Consider the following 7975-nt stretch of genomic DNA (forward strand, 5'->3'; position numbering starts at 1 on the left):
CACGACTTCTCTTATTCTTTATTATTAGAATGATCATCTGTTTGCAAAATATACCTGCAGCAAATTAAGACGTTAATGAGTAAGGATGGTTTTTCCTCTATGAAGAGTATTGACAGTCATTTTTCCCCTCAGAGCTCTCTAACTCACATACTCAAACCAAATGTACACATTATTAATTATATTGCATGCAGCTGTTTTCAATTTGTGATATAATTTTGTTGAGTGTATGGAACTGAGAAATGGATGAGCATAGTGAATAAAGATGTTCACTTCTTTGTTATTTATTGTTTTTTAGAGGAACTTTGAGCTGTGGCTCAAGAGGTAGAGTGTATTGTCTGCTAATTGCAGGGTTGGTGATTCAATCTCTAGCTCCTCTTTTCCATATGTTGAAATGCCCTTGAGCAAAACACTGAACCCTAAGTTGGGCAGGCCATCTGTGTATGTATGTGAGGCAAAATAGTTAAGCGCTTTATCCGTTAAGTGCTATAAAAGTGCAGTCCATTTTCTGTGAAGCTAAATGTCCAGTTATTATAATAACACAGTTTAAGAAAATCATAGTTTTTAAAGGAATATCATCTTCCAAATAAGACAAGCAATAAAAATCCATCACGAACTTCAAATTAGATTACATAGCCGTGATTAAAACAGTCTACGGGAACAAGGAGTATTGCATTTACAGCAGTACTGCCACAGATGTCACAAGTCTTCCACACATCACAGCAGAGTCAGTTTCTTCCAACCCCAGCACCTTGCTTCAGTAATCTGAATATATTTTCTAAGGTTTTTAATGTGTTGCACACAACTAAACCCGGTTTAGAAGAGCCATGAAAGAGTTTTTTATGCCTTTTCATTAGAAAAACATTCTGGCTGATTGCAGTGTGGACCTTTTTATGAATTGTATGCTGCAAAGTTGCAACAAGAAATAATAGTGTTGGTACCTTCAAGAAAAATGAAATGATGGGACTGCATAGCAAGTCAGACGTACCATGGCAACATTAAAGGTGTTTGTAATGGAATAGTTGTATTCATCCCTGAGATAGCTGCAGGCGCCCGTCTGGCTTCGCAGTTACTTTTCCGCCTCATTTCAGATCTGAAGAGCAGGGTGTGTGTGTGTGTGTGTATGTGAGAAATGCTTGCACACAGAAATTATACCTGTGTCTGATTGTGCATGTATGTGTATGTGTGGGTTAAGGATGAAGGTAAAGGATTCAGAGCTGGCCTGTCAGAAGGAGCAGAAATAAGGAAAACATATGACAGGTTGCAAGGCTCGTGTCGAGGAGTTTCTTGAAGCTCACACAGATGTTTGAAATATTTCTTTTTGTTTAGCTGACAAACACTTTGAAACAACAGTAAGCATCAATGTCCATCTACAGTACGCTCATTTGTTTTGGAAATGAGGTCTTGTCTTGTATACAGTAAACAGTTCTCTATCCATTTAATCCTTGACAACCATTATTTTCCCCCATTCACTGTTCGCCTCCTTGTCTCTCTGCCTGCTTCTCCTCCACTTGGTTCCCCACTTGCTTCACTCACTTTTTACACATGCTGCATTCATCTTGCCTACAGTCCTAAGACAAAGACTGCCTGTCTTGCTATTTTTCCTCACACTCTCTCTTCCCTCACACCTGCCACTCTCACTGTATCCTCTTAATATTTGTTTCCCTCAAGTTTTTAGCTGACGCCGTGTTTTCCTCTGTCTGTTAGACACAAGGTGAAGCTATGGGAACTGTATGTTGGGATTCATTCAGAATTGACTCTTTAATGGACCCTCAATTACAGTTCTTTTATTGAATTTGAATTATATACAGGAAATAATTATTTTGTATAAAATTACAATAGAATTGTAATCAAAGAGCGTAAAATCCAACAACATTATATACAGATGGGTAACAAATTAAAGGAAAAACCAACATCAAGTGTCTTCATAAAATGTGGGGACAGCTTTGATGGTCTTTGGCATAGATTATATAACTCTAGAGCTATATTTAAGGGACGAATACCTTTTATAGAAGCATTTGTATGATTCTCCTCATTAATTCAGGTTTTTCTTTTTCCTTAATTTGTCACCTGTTTGTCACCTGAATTTGTATGTATATATGTATATGTATATGTGTATATATATAATCATATGAGAACAGACTCTGAATGAAAATCATATTAAGTATTAAGTATTGATTCCTCATGAAAAACTAAAGGCTATCTGGGGACTCAAAGTGTTGGCTGCTCACTAATTATAACCTTTATTTCATCTGGTAAATTCCACTGAGATTAAGATCTCATTTTCAAGGGAGACCTGAGTAAAATGTAAAATAATAGAAGATTCTGAAGAGCAATACTATAAATAAGAATATAAATACAGGGTGCAGAACAGAACATGAAATAAGATACATTTTTATGGTTCTGTCAAAGTCTGGCTCTATGTCCCTCCAGCAGTCCATCAGATGCCCTTAGACCTTTCTACTTGTATGTTAAGACTGGGCTGAGTGGGAGAAGGATAGATAAGAGAGGTTGCAAAATATATTCAAGGACCGCTTGAGATACTATTGGATATTGCATTGAACCTTTGTCCAGACATTTTACTGCCTAGTTTGTAATACACATGCTCGACTGGAAGAGCATATAGAACTGAAGTGGAATCTGAAATATGTTTGCCTTTACCTGGTTAAGAATGAGTATGTTTGTTTTATAACCAGATTGCTTTGAGAATGTGTTTCAGGCTGGTTTCTCTGAGCTGCCAGGTTTAGTGCTTATCATGCAATTCACACTCGAAGTGGTGATGTATCAGTTATTGGGTACTGAAACAGATCTATGTTTTGGACAATAAGAGTTTGCATGTCTCAGATTATCTTGCCGCCCACTTAGCTCTGTAGCACAGAATGTTCTTTGTTTTTATTTGTCCTGCTGGCATTTAAGGCTTTCTTGAGGCTACTTGTGTTTTCTCTGTTTTTGGTTGTCTGTTTGCACTGTTTCCCTCCTGTATTCCTGTACTCCACCCCAGCCTGTTTTTCCCTCCTTTGCCCATCTACACACCTGCCCTGAATCAGCACTGTCAGCCTGCCCTGCTCCCTGTGTTTACCCCAGCCAATAGGCTCCCTGCCTGTTCTCTTGCCTAGACACCTGTTCTTTATTCCCTCATTAGTTCTGTCTGTATTTAAGTCCTGGTTTTCAGTTCAGTCTTTTTGGATCCTTGGTTTAGCTTTGTTCTGTTCAGTTTCGTCTCGCATGTCTGTGTCCTGTTCCTGACTTGTTTTATAAATATATTCTTCAGTTCCTGTGCCTGACGTCTCCTGCGTTTGGGTCCACCTGCTCTGCTACTCCTAACAGGAACACTTTTCAGTATAATGCACCCCAGTACATGCACCACCCACTATGACCTCAATAATTAACATAAAGTAGAATTATTACCTTTCTGACAATGTCAACAACATGTCATAACTGAAAATGTATATGGTCTGTAAAGCAAACCACTTAAAATGATGACATCCACAGAGTCTAGAGGGAAATGCTTCCTGATTCCGAAGTGCAAAAACATTCACCTGTGAAAGGGACAAGACAGCTTACTTTTTGCAGTTTGCACTCGCTCCTTACATAAAGAAGGAGCTCATCTCAAGAGTGAACAGAGATTTTTTTATCATTGTGTTTGACGAGAGCATGAACAGGACAACTAAGAATAAACAACTAGACCTGCATGTAAGACACTGGACAAACGATGAGACTGGCACCCACGTTTCTTTGGATCACAATTCACGGTCCATTTGACAGCAGATAACTTGTTGGAACATTTCAAGGTAAGCCATCAAATTTAAACAAACCTTTGACTACTTAAGCAAAACTGCCATTTTGTTCAAACTGCTTTTTTTTATTCCTTTTCATGCTCTGTGCCACAGTTATGTAAGGCCTGGACTCATTGCTATTAACTTAGAATAAGTGATATTTATTGCCAAGCATTTCATATAAGGTGTTTGTCTTGGTCTTTGCTCACTCAAAGAGGACAAAAGCAACACATCTAGAATAATATAAAAGGTAATATATAACATGATAACATAACTTAGATAAGTGTTGTGCTTATCATTGTTATAATAGAAAGAAGTTGGCTGTTTTTATATTGTATTTTTATTTTTCACATTTGCAGATGTGTACAAAGTACATGGACCTGGTCAAAACAAAGAAGCTTCCTAACCCAGCGTCATTGTCATATCGACCACCACTGAGGCCTGAATGGATCCCCTTCTTCTGGCCAAGTTCCATTTCTTCATGGCCATTTCTAGTCCTCCAACCTTTTCTGACAAAATACCAGATGGATGCTCCAGTGATGTCCTTCCTCTGGAGAGGTCTGGAGGATTTGATGAGGGTAATTATTCAATAATTTTATTGTGTTGTAATCTGATGTTGTAGTCCTGTTTAGGCTACTAGCCAACTTCGTTTATATGACAAGCACTTTTAATTGAAGAGTTAACATTCCTTTTTCCTTCCCCGTATTCATTCCCCATGTACACAAACTTACATGCATACACTGCATACATCAGTACATTCTCTTCTTATCAATTTTAAACATGTCCCATCTCTTCCACAGTACTTATATTTCCTACCTATTTCATTTGTCCAGGTATCCTTACCTACTTGCCTGCAAGCTGCAACACTTACGTGCACCCACAAACTCATACATTCTCCTCTAACTCACACACAAACTCACTCAACTTGGTTAAAATTGAATTCTCTTTTCAGAGTCTTCTTAGACACAAGGGGGATGCCCTGGTTGTTACTCCATACAAGCTTGTATGGCTTGACGTCACAGACCAGAAGCTCTGGGTCAGTCCAAAGGAGGTTGACATCAGTATTGGTGCAGCAGCTGCCGTTCAGGTGGAACATCTTCGAGTCTTTTATGACATACGTTGAAGAAAGTGAAAAGATGTGTAACTAATTTGGAATGTTTTAGCTGTTGTTTGATATGCGTTAATGAGTTAATGTTAACCAACTGCATTGTGTATGTGTAGTTATTCTGGAGATTTGACAAACCACTTATTTTCATCAGGGACTGTCAGGGGCCAAAAGCAGTGTAAGTGGGCTTGGTGTCTTGCAGTTTAAGAGGGACTGTGAGATTGCCCTCTCAAGCATCTGCAAGAAGGCTCTAGATAAGTGCCCTCTGAAGTGCTCCATAGTACAAAAATGATGTGTTTGAACTCAAACACAATGTTCTCTGAGCCAGATGAGTGTCTGTAGAAAGTGAAGTGTCTCATCCAGAAGTTTGTGCAGGATAATCAGTTGACAGGCAGAATATCTGCTGGTAAATTATAGGAATAAGAATAGAGTGGTCCCTTAGTTTGGCAGGGAGTATTCACTTAGTCAGCATATACATGTTAGTGTGATTTGACATTTGATTGATATTGAATTCAAATGATTGTACACATGTTACATTGCTGACATCATGGGACAGTTAAATCACAGCAGGGGGCTCACTTTGTTTTTCTATTTGTTGGATGGCATAGATGACTTGAGAATGACACTTGCAATTTGGTGAACATCTGCTAAAACACAATTGTTGACTGACTTTTGAATAATTGAAATATTACTTTAATTTTGCTGTGACTTAAACGTACATATTTAATGTTATTTTGCTATTGATATTGTGTGATATTTACATATATTTTTTCTGCATCTAATTACAGGTGATGTGATTTCACAGCAGTTTGAGACCTTGTTCAATGAGGCCAAAGCTGTAAACATCATGTTCTTCAGTCTGCAAGACCAAGGCTCCAGAGTTGACGTGTTTTTACATCAACACTTCTTACCCGGAGCTCTGGGGTTTTTGAAAGAAGTTGGTGCTCTTACAAGCAGAAGTTGAACGGAGGTTCTCAGACAAAAAAGAGGTGGAAGCATGCAGTGTAGCAGAGGACACTATTATTGCACAGAGACTTGTCTGTGAACATGTCAGAGTGTATGGCGTGGTGACCAAAGTGCCTCTTACAGAGATGCTGAATGACTGTGCAACTGCACGCACCAGGTACACAGCTTAGCAAAAAGGAAAGAGATGAGCAAAAGCTGAAAAGACAGAATGCTGAAGAAAACCTTGAAGGGCTAAAGAAGAGGAGAAAATCTATATAAGATGTATACAAGAGTCTCCAAAAGGATGCAGACAACTCTGCAGAAAAAGCAGAGAATACTGCAGGGACCAGAATGGCAACACACTGAGGAGACGAGCAAACGAAAAGAGAGAGCTGTTACTAGTCCTAAATAGTGAAATTGATAAGAGGCTGCTGAGCTACAACACATGTCATGGGAGACATGGTGTCCATGGACAAAGAGGGTAAAACAACTGTATTGACTGTTTCTGCCAGAAGTTCTCAAAAAGGAAATACACAAAGTTTGGTGCTTATTGAATGAGAAATGAAAAATTGAAGAAGATAAAAATGATTCCTCTCCAGAAAATAACCAAGCAGACTTTAGGGGTACTTTGCACTTTTGTAGAACAAGTTGAGATTGTGTCATGTTGTGTTATTACGTTATTTCCATTGGACTGGGTTTACCACCACAGTTTTATTTTTGTTAATGAGAAAGCAGTTATGTTAGCTAATGTGCACTGAATATTTCTGTTATTCAAATTCAATAACTCTCAATACTGGTGTATAGTGTAGTCTGTCAAATTCTTTTGCTGCAGTAATGGTATTATTTTTTACTTTTATAGGTATTGAAAAGGTCTTAAAAGTCATTAAATTTGTTCTTAAAAATGTGCAGATACCCTGATTTTGTAATGTTGTTGTTTGGCATATACTGTATGTAATGATGCTTTCAAACTGCTACTTACATTATTTATACACATATTTGAGTATCATTATTGTTTGTGTGTTATCATTGAGTGTCATGGGCTGAATTGGTAATGCACATACAGTTTTTCAGCCCCAGGTTGTTGTTGTTTTGTTTTTAGGTTCTCAAGTAGAGGGTAATATGGTATATTGCTTGATGGGATGTGTAAACAAGTTTGTTTTGTCTGTTGTCACAGCCTATTCACATATTTCTTTTCCCTGTAATATTAGTTTAATGGAACTCATCCTGGCTTCTGTCACACAAAGGATAAACTCATTCACATTTCTCTTCACACACTTAATGTTTCGCTTATTATTACAGAGAGACATTTAAACTTGAAACAGTGGGGTTATTTGAGGACTTTTTTCACTGCTCATCATAAAGATATAAACTGCAATTGTATATGTACTGATGGTCATCTGCTGCTCAGGATATATGAAGAGATTGTCGGCTCCTCACCTTGAATGTTTGTGATTTGAATAAACCTAAGTTAATAATTATATACTGCATAGCTGATGTGTTTTAGTGTGCTGCTGCCCATTAGTGCAGGTGCATTGCTGGGTTTAGATTTATCCATTTCAGGTCATCAAAGTACATTCGCCAAGGAGTCTGAAGTGCCTAGAAGGTGAGTCTGCACACAGGGGTTGGTCTCACACACTGTAGGAGATGAAGGTTGCTGTTGGGATCTGTAATGAATGTGGTCCAGTTGAGAAAGTTTACTGAGTTTGTTGTATACTTGTGGGTGGTGATGAGGTCAGAGCCTCAATGCCAAGTTATCCCTATATCTACTCTGTTTTCACATAATACATCTGTTCCATGTAAGTTGGCTGACTGAAATGAGCTATTTCGCTGCAGAATCAAAGAAAAGCTGGGAATATATTTTATTCATATTTAAGCATTATGCATCTCAGCTTGTTGTGGACCACTAACCAGGAGCTATGAATGCATAAAGTTGATTTGTAGGTTTATTGCTGCTCTGTCTCTCTCTTATGCTTTATCTCTGTCTCATACTTTCTCCCACAGTCAGCTGGAGGGCACTATGTTAATTGTGCCACTGTGCTAAACTTGTCTTATCCATGCCAAGAAGAAAAGGTGATTCTATTTAGATAATACTAATTCAGCAGTAGTCTGTTTACTGCAGTATTTGTCTTGGGGTGGCTGTGGCTCAGGAGGC

At 38.3% G+C, this 7975-nt stretch overlaps 1 long non-coding RNA gene across 1 annotated transcript; it reads left to right on the forward strand.

Moving 5' to 3' along the window:
* Positions 1-3137: 3137 nt before the first annotated feature.
* Positions 3138-7303, forward strand: LOC122968572. The gene is made up of 4 exons (XR_006398844.1): positions 3138-3788; positions 4133-4351; positions 4726-4860; positions 5667-7303. It is a non-coding gene; the product is annotated as an uncharacterized LOC122968572 (long non-coding RNA).
* The last annotated feature ends 672 nt before the right edge of the window (positions 7304-7975 follow it).

Source organism: Thunnus albacares, chromosome 18 (genome assembly GCF_914725855.1).
Source record: "Thunnus albacares chromosome 18, fThuAlb1.1, whole genome shotgun sequence".
Taxonomy (NCBI): Eukaryota; Metazoa; Chordata; class Actinopteri; order Scombriformes; family Scombridae; genus Thunnus; species Thunnus albacares.